General features: G+C 38.4%; 1 long non-coding RNA gene across 2 annotated transcripts in view; it reads right to left on the reverse strand.

Annotated features, from left to right (window-relative positions):
- The window catches only part of LOC137863277 (uncharacterized), a 398,617-nt gene that overhangs the window by 165,806 nt on the left and 214,686 nt on the right, over positions 1–18,125 (reverse strand). Inside the window, exon 5 of one of the 2 annotated variants that reach the window (XR_011100831.1) lies at positions 11,359–11,435. The exons of the other annotated variant lie outside the window; for it this stretch is intronic. This is a non-coding gene — a long non-coding RNA (uncharacterized lncRNA). Of the gene's footprint in view, positions 1–11,358; positions 11,436–18,125 lie in introns of those variants that run through there. 2 annotated transcript variants of the gene reach the window in all.

Genomic DNA, 18,125 nt, shown 5'->3' on the forward strand with positions numbered 1-18,125 from the left:
GTGTAAGTAAATCTCATGTATACATGAATCTTCCCCTGACATATCCTTCTGTCTTCCTGAGAGTCTTCTCCTACTGGAAGTCACACCTTGTGCACCCTGTTCAATCACTGCAGTGATGTTGTTGATGGTCACCAGAAGTATATGTGTGCTTTTACATTTGAACCTATTTATAATTTTGGCCCAAACATACCTCCTTACAATTAATTTTACAATATAATGGTGCTTTGTTTCCAAAAGTACTTCCCTGTGCTTGCTTTAAACCTGCTGTTGGATTGTATCTATAGGTATCCCTGAGTTGAGTACTGCTTTCAGCACACAAGGACAAGGTACAAGAAGAAACTAAGTTAGCCTGACCTCTTCCTTACCCATGAAACCTCCCAAATTCAATCATCTTATATGAGCGGCCACCTCCCTCTGTCATTTCCTCTCTCTTCTTACAAAACATGTTATACTTCAAGGTTATTGTTTTATTAACAAATTTGTTATATTATCAAAACCAGTAAAGAGAGAGAAGCAGCAATGGAAAAGAAGATTCACTGTCCCTTTTTAGAGTGGGGCATCAGAGCTCGGACAGACTGACCTGTCCAAGGACACAGAAGACACTGGGGACAGCAGCAGAAATTGAGCTAACCCTTCCCCACATAAGGTGTCTTTTATTGAGAATCTGCCTCCAATGGGGCCTTTTCACCGGGCCCCACCAGGTGACACTGCTCTAAACTGAATGCAAAGGCCAGCTCCCTGGGCAGGGTGCACACAAGAGTCAAGCAGTGTGTGCTCAGCCTCCCATAAAGGACCCTGGGAACCCTGAGCATGAGAAACGGGCAGAAAAGAATGAGTTTCCTTGCCTTTCCTTTTTCATTGCTCATACTAATGGAGTTTACAACTTCGAAAATAAAAATAAGCACGGCACATAAAACCATATTTTGAAAAGGATACAAAGTGTATCATACTGATATACTAATCCTATAATTCCTTAGAGAAGCAAATAACCTTTTCTCTTGATATAGGCATCAGGCATTGATCTGTCACACTGTTTGTTCTAGCAGAGCTCCCAGAGGTGCATTCAGTTTGAAACGTTAAGGCTAGTTCATTAGCCGTCCCTAGCTCGTTTCTCTGAGAGAATCAAGATAATACTGTGGTTAGTTAATGGCTTTCTCTTGTTTCCCCTAGAGCCTGCCTGTCTGAAGCCTGCAGGCCCAAGAAGCTTTCTTTCCCCCTTCCCTTCACTATTAGTCACAGCTGGTAAGGCTTGCAGGAGCCTGGATTGTTTGAAAACAGGCAGATCGCACAAATGTTTGCATCACCCTGCTGCAAACAAGCACCTCAGCCCCTGTTGTCAGAGGGGAGAGCTCCTGCTTGCACAGCAGCGGGGACAGGAAGGGATGGAGGGAAGGGGAACTCCTGATGATCACACTGTAAATAACTCATTCAGGAAAATGCCAAAATTCAGAGGGGGGTAAAAAAAGAAGAAAAAGGAATTCCCCTTGCAGGGAGCTGCTAAGGCAGCGTATTTCCTGGAAGGCAGGAGGAAAAAACAACTGCCTGACTTTCACACGGAGCTGCTATCTCTAGGATCAGGCGTGCGATGTCACCTGCCTTGCTCTCAGGTTCTCTTGTTTATCACCACAGGTTACAGGTTGGATAGCCACAGACAAGGATCCCTCCTGAGAGCCATCCCAAGATCAGCTCCTAATGGACGGGCGCTATTCCCCCCACTCTTGCTGTCTGCTTAACTCGCTTTGTCCTTCGTCATTCGCACATAATTCTGAAATCAACAACACAACTGCAGAGCTTCCAGCTGAGCACTGCTGCTGGCATCACAAAGCTAAATGCAACAGCTCAAAGCACACTCCTCTTGGTTTTAGCTTGCATTTAGGCTTTTTAAAATTAATATCTGATTCCCATGAAAGCAACACAATGACAATGTTGACGAGTGTCAGGTATCTCCAGGCAGATGCGGTCCAAGTTCCCTTTACAGGCAGTAATTCTATCAACGTCCATCACTGCTGATCTGCAGCATACCCAGCTACACCGGTGCCTCAGTCCTTTATCTGGACATTCAGCACTCACTGCCGTGTTACCAGACACTGCCAGCCATGAAAGACCACATGATGATTTTATCTGCCTCCTAGCATATTACCCATCACCCACTGGGGAGCAAACTTAGACTTGTAAATGTTTTCTCTTACCACGACTTTAATTCAGAAATTCAGGTGCTTTTACTCAAAAAGCAAATAGTGTCAAGCTACTTACAGAAATCCTGGGGAAGTCTGCAACAGACAGGGTGGTAACCATCAGATAAAACTTAGTCTGAAGGAGCAGTGTTTGATATTTACATGGGATTTTTATTTTTTGGTAGCAATAAGTACATCCTCTCCTGACAAAATAAAACCACACAAAGAAGCTGCTCTTTTGGATGCAGGTTTGTGACATTGCCAAGCGTGCCTAACCATGGAGTGCTACCAAAATGAATGGTGCATCCCCATCACTCCCTCCTCTGTGCTGAGGCTGGTGGTTGTTTTAGTGCTTTCATATATACAGAGTCCAGCAGAAAATTTTTTTTTTTTTTTGGCCAGTGCAGCTCCCTGAGCCAGCACTGAGACCTGTGCTGGCCCTAGGGAAGCAGCAGCTAGCTGTCAGGTTGAGAGTCAGCTGTGAAAGCACATCCCTCCTGCAGGTATGTAACGCCTCTCCCTGGATTGCGTGCACCAGTTCCAGTGTGTACTTTTTTCCATATCCACGAAAATAGACCAAGAACAACATCTTACCCAACCCAGAATCAAGGCTTTGCTTTAGGCAGTAAGACACCAAAACTGATATCAAGGATGAACACTAACATAGAGAAAGGGAAGAAAAGGCTTCCTGAAGGACTCATGGAGGGCTACAAAATCAGAGGAAGGTTTCTGTGTCTGTGTTATTCTGTGGAGATTAAGTCTGACAAAGAAAAACTTTCAAAAAGCAGTGGTACTTGATCAGAATAGAATCAGGAAAATAGTGTTTAAAACAAGTAGATCCTTTTTTTCCTTTAAACCGATCCAAATTTTGCCTGCTGAGTCCACAGTACTGTGCTGAAATACTTTTGCCATCCCCAGAAATTACACCGCATAGTGAAAGTAGACAGGACAAGAACGCTTCATCCTCCCAAACCAAAAGTAAAAGCAGTAGTGAAAGTCAACAAGAAGAGAACAATAAAAAAGGAAAGCATTCTTCCATCTGTGGATAACATCCGCATTCTTCAGAAATGCATACCAGACTGTGTTTTGTAAAGAGTGACACCTTGATGTTCTATTGCAGAACACTGTTCAGCTTCATTTATTTCTCCTTGTTGGAGATCTACCATAAAACATCCAAACTATAGATTGGTAGGGCAAGTTTACAACTCAGTAGTTTGTCCCTTAACTCTACATTCTAGCTTTCATGATCACTACAAGTGACAAATGTTGGGCTTCATGGCAGCCCTCGGCCTCTCAATCAACTTCACAAGGAAAACTCTCTTCCTTCACACATGACATTCAGGGAACCCACAAGTCCTGTGTTTTGCCAGCAGTTAAAGTCTCCCGGGTCACACCAATCTGACAGCAAAGAACCTTCCCAACCTACAAGTTCTTATGGGACTGAAAATATTCCCTGTGAATTCAACAGGCTTTAGAGCTACTGTGGACAAATACTTGGATCTCCCTTATCCTTGAAGTAACTTCAGGTTCTTTTTTGCAATGCAGTTAGTCATTGACTTGACAGCACATTTTATTGTTTCCTTCTGATATAAAGGACTAGGACTTTTTCTCAAATTTATATTGAAATTAAATAGTACTACGTTCAAAAACCAAATTTTTGGAAAGCAATACAGAAAGTTTGGCATAATTAGACCATTATTTTCAAGGTGAGCTGGAGCTCGAATACATTCTATCAAATCATTATTAAGAAGAGGAGATGTATTAAGGAAACGGATAATGCTGTTTAGTCATCTTTGCTAAGAGCTCCATTTTCTATGGATGAAATGTGCTATTTAATGATCAACTATTATTATTTTTTATATCCTGTTTTATGACACTGTGTCATGCATTATGGCAACTATTTACTACTCTGAACACTTAGTAAAAAGAATTATCATTCTTTGCTGTCTTTTTTGCCAAAGTGAAAGAAATTTACATTTTTAAAGAGAATACTTTTAATAGCAGTGATTTATGATCACTGTTAGCAATGGTTCTGTTGATTTCTTAGGAAGATGCAGAACTCCCATGATACAAAAATAGATACATAATTATCTGAAAGATAAACTAGGGACCAAACTCTTTGAAAAAGCACTTTTTAACAAAGCAGTATACAACTGGTCTCTTCTACTTAAATCTCCAAAAATATCTGACTATTTATCATTCACTCTATTTTTTGGTGCAATTTGGTACATCAAATTTGTGGGTACTGAAACTGATCCAAAAAAAAAAAAAGAGAGAGAAAAAAAAAGAAAATGGAAAGAAAATGTTGTTAGGACATCTGTGCACCTTTTAGAATAAAAGCAGAACATTCTTTCATTTGCTCCAGGGGACACACAGCCTCGTGTGGTATTTTTCCTACACAATCTGTGATAAAGATGTTTTTAGAAGATCTGAATTTATGACAAAATTAGGAAACAAAGAAGTTCAGAACACTCGAGTCACTTGGCAATTCATTTTCAGATTTGATCTCTCTGTGTTTTAATAAATGTTGAAATTTAGCTGAAGTCACTAGAAAGGACATGAGTTTCTTCTTTGGGAGAAGGCCTTCTAGCAGAATACTAGTTTATGCCTTCTTCCTGTGAAATCTTAATTGGTTAGGACAGAAGATTTTTTTTTTTTTCCCCAAAGCAAAACATGTTTCCCAAGTGCTCCAAGAACAGTCACTAAAAAAGAAATCAACATGTAAAACTGTAACATTTCTAACACTCCTACATGACCAAAAGGATGCAATTTTAGAACTGTGATTTGGAACCTACAAACATTTTAAACATTTGTCTTGTGGTTTATTTGTAAACTAATGAGTCTTGATGCTGCTCCCTATGCTCATACTGCAATCTGTTGTTGGCCTTTTTGCAGCTTTAAGATCTACACTTTGGAGAATCACAGGGGGTGTTGGAAAAATAAGCCAACAGAAGCAGCATGATCGAATTTCACTTTTAACTTTTGAGGAACTAAGATTAAGTAGCATGTGCTTTTACTGCATGGAAACATCACCAAAACTGTGGCACTGCAAAATAGATAAAGATTGTCATCTCCTTTTCCTCAAGACCTTCCTAGATAATATAGTCTGGGGTTTTGTTTTCCTTTTTTTTTTTTTTTTTCTTCCCTCTTTCTCTAAATGGCAGAATGCCAGTAGCTAATTTAACATAACAATGGAAATAATCATCCTCACTATTTCAAGAATTTGTAACACTGTATCTATGGCAAATGTATTTAACTGTACTGCTAATTATTTTTACTTACTGAAGGCAAGAACCAACAAGACATTTATGCACAGGCATAACCCGACAAGCATAAGCGTGTGCTGTAGTACTGGAGCCTAGGTGCACTATAGTGTATTAAGATCACAAACTTCAAAGTGTTACAAGAGCGAGGCTAATTGAAGAGCGTTTTTATATAATCTTGTACAGTGTATTTACTTTTGCTTTTTGGGATGTAGATGCTGCAGCACTGTATGCAAACTTGTAAAATAAAACTTGTAGTGTCTGTAAGAACTTCATTTCACATATGACCTTTTACAGTAATTGGATCTGAATTATAATCAGTCACCTGAGTCCTGAAATAGATAAAATAGTTTTTTAATGTTAAAAAGTTTTAGCCCTTCGTTGATTATCTATCAGTGCTTACAGTCCTGTGAAAATAAGATAAATGAGAAATTTGGTCTCTAATTAGACTTCACTAGATTTACAGCTTTTAATTTATACGCCAATGCAACTCAGGCCGGCACTAACACAGATAGAGATGGAGCCACAGTTTTCAATTGATTTAACAATTTAATTGCAGCATTAACATCCATTAACATTTAACTAACCTTTTAAACTAACCTCAGGCACAACCTTAAAGACTAAATGAAGTAAAATTGCATATAAAAAGGTACTAACATACAGCTGTAAGAAGCCAGAGTGAATCTTTAGGGAGATTTAGCATTGCTTCCCCACATCAGCAGGAGGGAGTCTGTTTTCCTTCTTGCAAAATTCAGTAGGAAAGCATGCTCTAATTTATAGGAAAAGGAAACAGACACATTTGATGGTTATTAACTCTCATTTATATCTTCTTGTCTATACGTGATGTCTAAAAGACACAATATCCCTTACTCTGGTCATGCGCTAAAGAACACTTTTATTACTCAGAGAAACAATATTCCTGGATTATCTGTGATAGAATGTGATGTAAGGGAATATAAAATAAGCCACTGAAGTTTGATACAAAAGAGAAACACCATATTTTAGAAACAATGGGCAAATAGGGCTCTTGTTTATGTGGGTATAAATCTAAAGCAACTACAATGAAGCTGTTGAAATTACTTCAGGTTTACCCCTGTGGTACCACAAGAGAAAGTCATAGAAAATAAACACAGTAAGTGTTTGATTTATATCTGTATTGAGCACCCCAAAACTCTACTTCAAAGCAACAGTAGCTGCAGGTACTCAGGCTTCAGCAGGGAAATCCTTAGAACTAGATCTGCTGTTGTGAATCTTTGTTCCTCCAGTCCTATGGCAGTTAAAGTCTGCCGAGGGGCTAACTCGGACACTGGGAGAGAACTATGCACAGAGGCCATAAATCTGCACTTCAGCATTTACCACTGCATGCAGCCATAGACTACCATTGGGGCTGGGTCAAGATTTAAAGGTCTTTTATTTCTGACATGGAAGACAAAGAGGAGTTTTTGGGACTGTTTAAAATGTCATCTAGGTATTCTTGACCTATATTGTGTCAATTTGACACAATTCTCAGTGACGTCTGAGTAATCCACATATACAGTAAAATCATGATGTAGAATGGTTCATTTGGGTGTGTTGGTTTTGTTTTGTCCATGCAGCATAGCATGTGATACTACCAGCTATTATCTAACCCTTACCCCCTTGCATCGAATACCTCCTTGCACAAATAATTTCAGCACATTGAGTGACATGCATAAAGGCTTTTCAGCATGCCTGAGGTCCACAGTTAAGCCCTCAGATTACTGTGCATGTGCTGTCACTATTTCTCTGTACCTAAACTGTATTTAAGAATAGCCAAGTGTTACCACACCATTATGATAATAACTTGGAAAGAATCACAGTGCTGTCTTTTGACTGCAGTGACGAGTACCACACACAGCTAGCAGTAGGTCTTGACATGAAACGCTGACTTGCAGTGTAATATTAACGGTCCAAGGATTAAGTCTCCTCGCAGCACATGTTGACACTATATGTTGTAATGACTCCATTGGAATTATGAGTCATTCCCATCAGTGTTCTGCACCACTGACTACATAGATCATAATTGTATTAGGTCAATAGTCTGGATATTAGAAGTATAGCAATCCAGTGCGTTGATACAACACAACATGACACTCAGGTGGGTTTTTTAAGCTTTCAGGAACCTTCTTTTAATTCCTGTTGCCACCCTTGAGAAAGAAGTCATATGTATGGAAAGTCCCTTAAGCATTTGCTTTCAGCTCCTCCTCAAAGTCTGGTGGGTAAACTATAGATGGGTAATAAATAGCTGATATTTCTGAATGAATAATTTAGAGAAATCCCAAATCACCACGGAAAGCACTGCTCTATCATCTACCAAGTATTTTTCTGCATGTTAGTAAAAGTTAAAGGTTAATTTGCTGGATATCTCTGTGAATATTTGCTAAACTTTACCACATATACTATATCTCCTTTCTTATTTTACTGTAAATGCAACATTTTTCTCTACAAAATGTGGATCCATTGATCAGTGTTTATATAGCCAAAGTAATCCCCCCAAATATCAATACAACTTTTTTAAGCTGCCATTTTCCTCCACACATCCATAGGAGGTCAAATTTCAGGATACGCATATAATTATAAGTAATAAGACATTTGTCTTTTGATCAGTATTTTTTTCTTTCAGACTCAGGGTTATGCTCATTCTGCTTATGGTTTGATTCTAAAATCAGAACTTCACAGCTTCTGAACTAATGGGCTTGAACTTTGTTGCATCTCTAACCATGGTTATAAGCACTCATCTGGCATGACAGTCAGCAGTTCTAACTCCAAAGTGATAATGAACACCAGAGAAGTAGTATGCTGTTTGTGTTTATTACTAAACGTGAATATCTGACTTCCCTTGGTCTCCTATCATCTGCTCTGCCCATCTGCCTCTAGTTTCTTAGACTCACCACTTCAGTGCTTCAGCTTCTGCCATTAAAAACAGGACTCTATCTCCTTCTGCCTCTCCACATCTCAATTTTGGATGAAATTCCACCCATGCGCCTCTCTCCTGTTTTGAAGCATTATTTAACAATGTAATTATATTATTTTAAATATAAGGTGTTTGAGTCCATAATTTGCATGACACTGCTAAAACAAAAGCAAAGGTTTTGCTTTAGAGTTTCAGAAATATCAACCAGCATTCAGAAATATTACTGAAATCCAAGTGCCAAAAGGCCACCTAAGATCTGTGTGGAAACTCAACAAATGTAGATGATTTTTAAGGCTAAATGGTAAAAAACAACAACAACAACAACAAAAGTATCATACCAATAAGAAGATTTATAAGGTGATAAACATCATGTGTGAGCACTAACAGGAAGATCAATGTGAACTTAGAGCATGTAAAATTTAAAGTAACCTACAGGAACAAGTTGACTTTTCAGAATTCCTTAAAAAAATCATTATATATTATTTACTTCAAATCCTGTCCTACATTAGAACCATTTTAATATCCTTTCCATATCCTGCTATGCAGTTTTGCTTTGATGGGAAGCTGCTATATGCCTCCCATTTTCTCTGTAGCTGGTTCAAGGGATGTAATCAAAGGATGCAATCAAGGGATGAGGTCAGAACTAGCCTATGTTCTGAGAACTGGAAATTATCAGCTGATATAATAACATTCATCCTAAGTACAACCCTCAGGCTCCCCAGCAGCTTCTAGGAAATTGGACTTAGACTGGGAAATGCAGGGATTGTCTTCAGCCTTCTTTTCAGTTGTCAGGGCAATGTAGCCTATAGTGTGATTTGGTCACCAACCCATAGCCAACTAATAGTATTTTAAGATGCTCTGGGTTTCACACCTGGTCTTCATATGCCTCTTCAGAAGAACATGCAGCTCCCACTGATTCCACATTGCATTTTCCAGCCCCTTGCAGGTCTCAAGGACCCAGTGGCATCTAACAACACAACATTCCTTTCTTAGACAACTGAATTGAGTAATTAACAGTGAATTTGAAGGTTTTCTGGCTCATTGGCATTTTCTCACAGAATCATAACGCTTAATGATAAATGAGATGGGAACAATACGCAAGTCTTTAATTACCCTCCTTATTTTAGAAAAGCACCAGAATTTGGAAGTGGGATGTGTGATGCTATTGTAAAACTGTAGAATGGTGAAACGTCCTCCATGTGTACATGAGTGTAGATATCTTTAGGTGTAACGCAAACCAGCAGCTGACCAACAAAATACCACAGAATGAGTCAGTGTATCAAAGAGATGACATCAGAGATGGAGAGGCCTATTAGCTCATATATTCACTCTTCTGAATAGCCTTTGCATTGCTTTATTTAATTCTTTGTTCTATTTGCCATTAAATATCCCTGTTGATTAGGTTTGCACAATCTATCTCAATTAGATTTACCTCACTTTCCTAGTCAATTCAATGCTCAGTCTAGGTTTATATAAATGAATTCTGGCCACACAGCAATTGCTTTTGGAGTTAACTAAATATAATTACAGCGTAATTTTGAGACTGTAATAACATTGTAGTTACATGGAATCATTGTATAAATTTATGACTAACTGCATAAAATTTATGCTTTATCCAATTAATGTATTAACACCGTTTTGTTTGAATCATAAACTGTGTGGACTGTATTTAGAAACCAGTTAGAAATCTCCCACACCTCAAAATAACAGTTACAACTCAATCCCCTCATGGCCAGCAGTAAGGATACCCTCTGGGCAAAGACACCAGTCTAAAACTCTCCATCAGTTTCCATGGTGTCTCACTACAGATTACACCCAGAAGTGGTTTTCTTCAACTTTGGCAGCATGCATACTGCAGAAGACAGAAAATTTGTTCATAATGATCACATAGACATAGCTCAGAGTGAATGGCATAGTTCAAGGTTGCTTCTGTGCTGTGGCCAAAATAAGCTTTTTTTTCTTACGAAGAAAGAAAAGTACAGCAAGGTGACTGTTGAAACTTTGCTTCACTTGGCTTCTGCAGGAACTTAGAGACGTGAGCAGCTTCTCACAGACATTTGCTAAGTTACTGTGGCCCTGTTCCATAAGGAAATATCTTAATTGCACAAGGAGACTTTTTAAATTCTAGTGCTGTTTTGAATCATACCAGAAAGAAAACTTGTGATACCAAATTCCCAAAGATAATAATACAAACTTCCTCTGTCTACTTATAATCAAATAATATACCAACATTTGTATATACACGCCCCAACTTACAGCTTTAGCTGAAACCCCATCAGCTTGCTGAGAGCTCAGCTCAGCTTACTGAGCGCTTTATACAATGGAATAAAACCCCTTTTAGGTTCATCCTCAAACCCTGAAGAATTTGACAGACTTCCAGCAACACCCATCAATTTTCATCAAACTACATGGCAATTCCTAGTAAACGGCAAAAGCAGAAGGTGAGACTCTCCCCGTGACTTTTGAATTCCTCAGCTTCTCATGAAAGAGAGGTCCACTACCTCAAAAATGCTATCCCATTTTCAGCTGGTCATGGTTTACGCATTACACATTGCACAGCTGGAATTACTTCATGAGAATCACAACCAGGACAGTTAAAATAAAATACAGGCCTTTGGCATTATTTGTAAACAACAGGAATGGGTAGAAAATGGAAAAATATGACAGTATATGTCAGGTGATTAAGACATAATCCTGTAGCTGAGGCAATGAATCAGGATCTAAAAGGCTGAGATACATTTCTAGACTCCCCAGCAGTCTTACAGAATGAGTTTAGATAAATTGTTTAGTCTCTGTGTGTCTAACAGAGGAACAATAATACTTCATTTCTTTTACCACATTTCTCTTTTTTGTGCACTTGGTAAACTCTTTCAGAAAAGGAGTCTCATTCTGTATTCATGCTGTGTTTAACATAAGAGGACTCATACCTTAGCTGGAGAATCTAAGTAATACAGAAATACAAATAATAATAATTTCAAAACCAACTTAACTTTAGAAAGATGTGTGCCATAACATGTTTTAGTTTATACTTCCTGAGCTACAACACCATTTCCCACATTTACTTTTCTAGAGAAAGAAAGAGAGAGAGAGGGAAAGCGAGAAAAAGAAAGAGAGAGAAAAAGAAAGAGAAAAATTGTCAGGAAATGTGCAGTTAATTAGCTGCATGTCCTCAACATGGTGTTTTTAAAAAGTTCCCAGAAAGAATTCCATTTTTCCTAGAAAAGATGTGCAAATATGACTTGTCTGCAAATCCAATTAAAGTTGATAAATAATTCAGTTCAGGTAGCTCAATATTCAAATTGAAAGCCAGCATCCAATTTGAGGGGGGAAATAAGCATTAAAAAAACATCTTGAACACATTGTATTACATTGATACTTTGCAGCACAAACTGGACTTTAAATGAAATGCACTATTTTTATTCAGATGACAAATTGCTCTAAACTCTAGTATTTAATAAATAATATTATAAAACATTAATAAGAATAAAAAATATTTAAATATTTATAACAGTGCAGACCACAGATTCAGGATAGAAATCCCAGAACTAAAGGCAGATATAGTTCAGGTTAGTTATATCTTAAAAACAGGCCCCGGTCTTGCAATGAGCTCCACGTTGACTGTCACCTCTCTGTGCACTGCAAGAGGGTCCTTCTTCAGGAGGTGAAGGGCCTTGCAAAATTGTTTTGCAATCTCTTTTTCTTTAAAGATGCCCTAAACCCAAGCATGTGCCAAGACAAATAAATGCCCAGAAGGTGATTAGAAGCAGGAATTAAATACAAATTGCAAGAAGCAGGAATTAAATACAAATTACATCAATCATTGTGAGAGATCGTAGTACGGATATGAACCACCCTTCCTAGACAAACCTGTGGGGACTTCTCCAGTAGGTCTAGGGAAGGAGTCTGAGTGGCTGGAAATGAAGGGTAAGCGTCTTGTAGGAAGTTATGGAAGCTCACACAGCCACCGAGGATAGGGAAAGCATTTCCCAAGGGTTAATTCATTCCTAAATAAGCCAAGCTCCAGAAGCATTGTTCCGTTTTATGGAATATTTATGTGATTACCTTAAAGGCTCATGACAAAAGCACAGGGGCATCAATTTATCCCAGGAATATTTTATAGTAGGGTTTATGACAGAAGACGTGAAGAAATTAGCTTGATGCCGTCCTTGACAGTGTAATTCTGGAATGGCATCTATAGATTGCCTCAATCTAAGCTAGTAAGCTAGTACACCTAATTATCTGTACGAGAAATTGTAGCTATTATTATGCACACAAAATAACTCATTCAATTCCATCCATCTTCTTCCAAAATTTAGACCCAAATGCATTATGATTCTTCAATTACTGTAAGAGCTTTATCTATTGTGTGTTTTTGATCCAGGTGAGTCTGCCTAGTGAGCAATTTGCTTCCAACTCTGAAAGAAGACTCAAGTAAAGGCAACATCACATAGCCAACTCCTTGGGTTTTGGGGCAGCTGTGGTGTGTGCTTTTAAACGGATGCAGATCTGTATGCCTCATCCTCAAGAGAGAGGAGGATCCTACTAGAACTTGATTACCTTGGGGATGGAAAGGAAATAATTTAAAAAATTCCAAGGGCAAGACTTTGTGAGAACTAACAAAAATCTCTACTATAATATGTGATCTTACCAACTGGAAATGAAAGAAGTCAGTGTTCTTGCTGTAAACCACCAACGCAGTAGAGCCAGGTAAAAAGCATTTTTTTTTCTATTCATCAGGTTAAATTTCTCTAGTGATTATGATGGTCATGATACAGGTTCCTAGTGAGATCTCATCCAGATCTTGTTGGGCAACCTTGAGCACTGTAGTTCATTAAATAAATGTTCAAATTGGAGAAAAAAAGCCTACTAATTAGATGATCATAAGGAAGAAAAAGTCCATATTGCAAGAGGTGACTAAAAAATCTTGGTCAATTGAGCCTGGTAAAATGAAAGAGAGATGATTGCTGGGGGACAAACACAAATGGAACAGGGGGTAAATAAAGAACAATTTAAACCTGTGGACAATGGTGGTATAAGAAAAATTGTTATCAATGGGCAACATATCCACTTAGGAATAAGAAGGTTTCTAACAAACAACAGTGCTAAATGTAGCAGACTTCTTTTAAGATGTAGCTTGAGCATTTGATGAAAGGAATTATATAATGTGGTAGCCTGCAATGACAGAGAACTAGACCCAGTGACCCAGGCAATTCCTTCCAATATGATGTTCCTGTATTAGCTGCAGGTCTCCAGCTCTTGGAAAGCTGCTAATGAGGCCCTGAGTGCTTCAAGTCTGCTAAAGATAGTGGGGATTCACGACAATGTGACTGTGGTAGAAACTGAATGAGCGTGCACACACTGTGTGAGCTGGCACTTAGCATGGTTCACTACTTATTCTCCATTGCAGCTGAGCTGGTATGTGTTTTCTGATGGAATGTCTAATAGCAAGTGGTCCAAAACCAAGGGAGGTAGATAAAACAAATAGGATGCAGTGCGTGCAAGTGGGATTTATGTTATTCCATTATCACTCGTACATTTTAATGATAGTTTTAAGTTTGTTTTAGGATTTGATTTAAAGAAAATGTGTCAAAGTTATAGTAGAACAAAAAAGAACAATGCAATTATAATGATGCATCACATATTTATATTCGTTTATTCAAATTGCTCTTCAGAAGCAAAATATGAAAATCTTTATAGGAAAACCCTGAAATTACCTAGTACCATCATGAACAAAAATGACTTATATTTGTGTGTGGAAATATAGTCAACATCCCTGAACTGCTGCGATCCATATAGGATTATTTTTCTGGGTGGTGATTCATATTATCCTATCAATGCATTAGGGGGGATTTAAATTCTTAACACCCACCATCACACCAAAGGCATAATAGACTACTTAATATGAATAACAAGCACCAGAAGAAAAACACTCCACCCCATGTTTCTTCTGCAACTTTAAATTGGACACAAAGAGGAGGAGAGGAGAAAAAAGAGAGCAGAATAACAGTGAATTAATAATGGAGAAACCTGATTAGAATATAATTTGTCCTCATTAGCACAGCATTCCTGACATAAGGCCGCTCCTTGAATCCTGTTTACTTTGAAACTCCAAAGAAAGAAAACCTATATAGTTGTTAACACTCGGCTTTTCAAGGATAGCTCTGTAATGAGGGTGGAGTGTATATGAGCCGGTTGGTTCTTTACCATCAGAGAACACTGAAAACACATCTGTGCAGTGAAGCATTATTGGGCCTTTCAAACAACCTCTGCGGCCGCTGCCTATAAATCTCTTCCCCTGTCATGTTTAACTAAAACCCAATACCCATTCAACATGAAATCCATCAATGTTATACAGAAAACAATGACAAAGCACTCTCCTTTGTGTCAGGAAAAACAAATAATTCTGCAGGAAAAGAGGGAAACCTTTTTTGGCAAGCTTCTGCAAGGGTGTAGGGACAGCAGTTGGCAGCTTTCTTTTAAAGCAACACATACCCAGCTAAAAAAAAAGAAAAAAAAAAACACACTCAAGGCCAAATCTGTATCTATACAGGGCATTAGGATGCCTATTCAAGATGATACATAATGCATCAGAATAATCTATGTGTTAAGGCATTTTATCTGAAGTGTGTCTGTCACGAGGACAAAGTCAGCTTACACCATCCAGCTGCAGGAGTCTATCAATGCTAAATCGCTTTTGCAGTTTGAAGCAAAATATGTATCAATTACCGATTCTTTCTTCTGCTTCTCCTAAATCCATGGAAGCCAAGCACACATATGTGCACATACAGTCATACAGAATGGGCTCATGGTGGGGATTTAGCCTTTAGCCATTTCCTATTCTTCTAACTTAAAATCATGGGGGGGGGGGAGGTGTGGTAGGGGAGCAGGGAGGGAGGAAGAGGAGGAAAAAAGTAGGGAATAAGGACTGAAGACAATTGCAGAGGGCGCAGACACCTTCCATAAGGATTCACTAGCAAGTGTAGCCTGGTTACAAGAGATTCTGGGAAACCAGTGTCGACTGGAGAAGATGCGGGCATCTCCAGGTAGATGAGTTAGAACAGCTGGTTAGGAGTGAAAGCAAACCAGACAGCTAAGACAACAGGAATATAGCCTAAACCCTTAGATTTAGTGAGAAAACAGAACTGGCAGAAATATCATTCTAAAGACTTGTATGCAATGCCATGTAAACAAGGAGGATTTACTTGATAGTCATTTACGAGACAAGTCTCATCTAAAGCACATGAGCTCAGAATAAAAGCGACTGCCTGACAGCCTGTCTTGCACAGAGATGGATACCCGCATCGCACCGAACCTCTTCAACTCAACTGTAGGTGCAACACTTAATGCTGCCTCTGTCTTTTAAGCATCCCATTAATGTAAAGACATTAGCCACTGAACTTAATTAACAAAATCAATCATAATTAATTCTTTCAATGTTCACAGAGTTATCACAGACATTTCCTTTGGAGTTTTACTGTAATTTGCCATTAATGGAGAGCCAAAATAGTCAAATGATTTAGAATATATATAGAATAATGTACACCCAGTGTACATAATAGGATGGCATTTTCATTGAGGAGGTGACAGAAGCATCATAAAGCAAAAAGTGCAGAGCTTGGATAGTTTGTCACTGTCAGAAAAGCTGTACAAGTGTTTCATCTGCTTGGTTTCAGGGTATTTTACTCTTTACTCTCATTAAATTTAGACTCAAAACCACATGGTTCTTATGAACAAGGAACTTTCCATACGTGACTCAGGCTTTCGTTTCAAATGCCACGTGTGATGCATATGGTGAAGAAATTGGCTTCCATTGATTATAACAGAAGATTTTCCAAAGATGTTCCTTTTGTGGACAGACACAAAGCTGCGGTGCACCTTTAAACATACATGTCCCTGAGGACATCTTTTGTGAAGGGCTGCCCACTCACTGCTGCATGTTTAATCTCAGATTTTCCTATTTACCCAACCATCACACTTACTGATGGCATGCTTTACAGTGAAAATTTAGTCCCAACCTTAACTAAAACAAGCCAAAATTGAAACTGGTGACCAGCAACAATTCTCAGCATTTTATTGCACCCAGATGATAGTAATGAAACTATGCCCTTGTCTTCAAATGACTGACTTTTGGCTGTGAATGACATCTTTCCCTCTGGAAGAACTTGCAAGGCTGGGCACCAGGTAGCTGAGCTTCTAGCATTTCATCTAATTTGCCTCCCATTAGGATGGCAGAAAAAAAATCATTTTTTTTCTAAAGGCATCCCTGAATTGACCAATCCCTGGTCTTGAATTGTGCCCTGGCAACTCTCCTGAAGAAAATTCCATGAGTTCTTTCTTTCTGCCCATTGTCACATTTGGTAATTCTACCTGTGAGGTGATGTGATGATCTCAGTCATATTTTTGTCAATCCAGAATAAGTATTTTGACTGGGACACACTGTAATTAGAGTTACTGAAATCAGACCGTATCCTGCAAGACTTATGAAATGTTACTTAAGAAGCATATGAAACAAAGTGTAATTTGAGTGCATGTTTACGTACTTGATGAGACAGAGAGAGTATCTATTTAAATATCTATGTATGTAGATGTATATTCACATGCTACTATTTTAAAAGGTTTACTTAGGAGATAAACTGACATGCTTAATCTCAATTTTTCCCTCACTCTCTTTCTCTCTTTTTTTAAACCTGAAAAGCAATTATTTCTATTACACATTTTTCCAAATGAGTTAGAACACAAATTAGCGTTCTTGCACTAAGTATTATGAGCTGAACTTTAAATGAGCCATATAGGTTTCAAGGTTTAAAAAAAAGGCCTATTTACCCATGTGTCAGATCAACCCATTGGGACAATTCTTCTTACCTACTCTTCTGAATAAAAGAAACAACATATGATAGCCTTCTTTCTGGTCTTCCTCCATCAATCAATATAATCCTATAAGAGTTCAAACTTAACACTAGTTACATAAGAGAGCTACTGAATTAGATAAACTCAATCATCATGGTGATGAAATGATTATTTAATTACTGTCAGCTGTGCTTCCAATATCACAGAGAGGAAATCCTAGAACATTGACAGTCAATGGTAATTTATTAATCAATTAAACGGTACTGCTTGGGTAAGCATAATTTGCACAATAAAGATTGAATTAAATGCTTAAGTAAAAGGGGTGGCTTTTGTAACATTAAAGGTTGGGACATGATACAGTAAAGGACTGAATATTCAAAAGTTAATGCTCTACTTTCCAACCTTCACACAGAGAAAAACAAGTCTGGTGAAACTGAGGTGGATGGGACCGATGTTGCTAACAGAGCATTAACTGTACTACAGGGGTAATGCCAGTGTCCTCTAAGATGTGTTCTTTCAACTTAAAAGTCTAGGAAAGTTCAGTATCAGGCTCAGGGTTTTTGTTCTGTGTTGACAGTTGAGGCCATTCCTGATACCTAGCTTGGAACTGTTTTAACATTTAACATGGTTTTAACCTGTAAACAGGTAATAATGCCATCATACACCACAAACTGAATGATGGTCCTCAGAGTGCTTTGGTATATGCTTACATTCTTACAGTGTACTTACAAACTCGCTTCTTTCTCAGTGGGCTGCTTGTACAATTACCCTTGCAGATCTTTTGCACCCATCTGTGGATCTCATTTGGTTCAGAGAGACTATCAATTTATTACTTTCGTGTCCTCCAGCCATGGAGTGGATGGATGACTTCTGCACTTTTGCTAATTTGATTTCTTAATTACAGAGCAA

The sequence above is a fragment of the Anas acuta genome, chromosome 12 (genome assembly GCF_963932015.1).
Source record: "Anas acuta chromosome 12, bAnaAcu1.1, whole genome shotgun sequence".
NCBI classification, from domain to species: domain Eukaryota; kingdom Metazoa; phylum Chordata; class Aves; order Anseriformes; family Anatidae; genus Anas; species Anas acuta.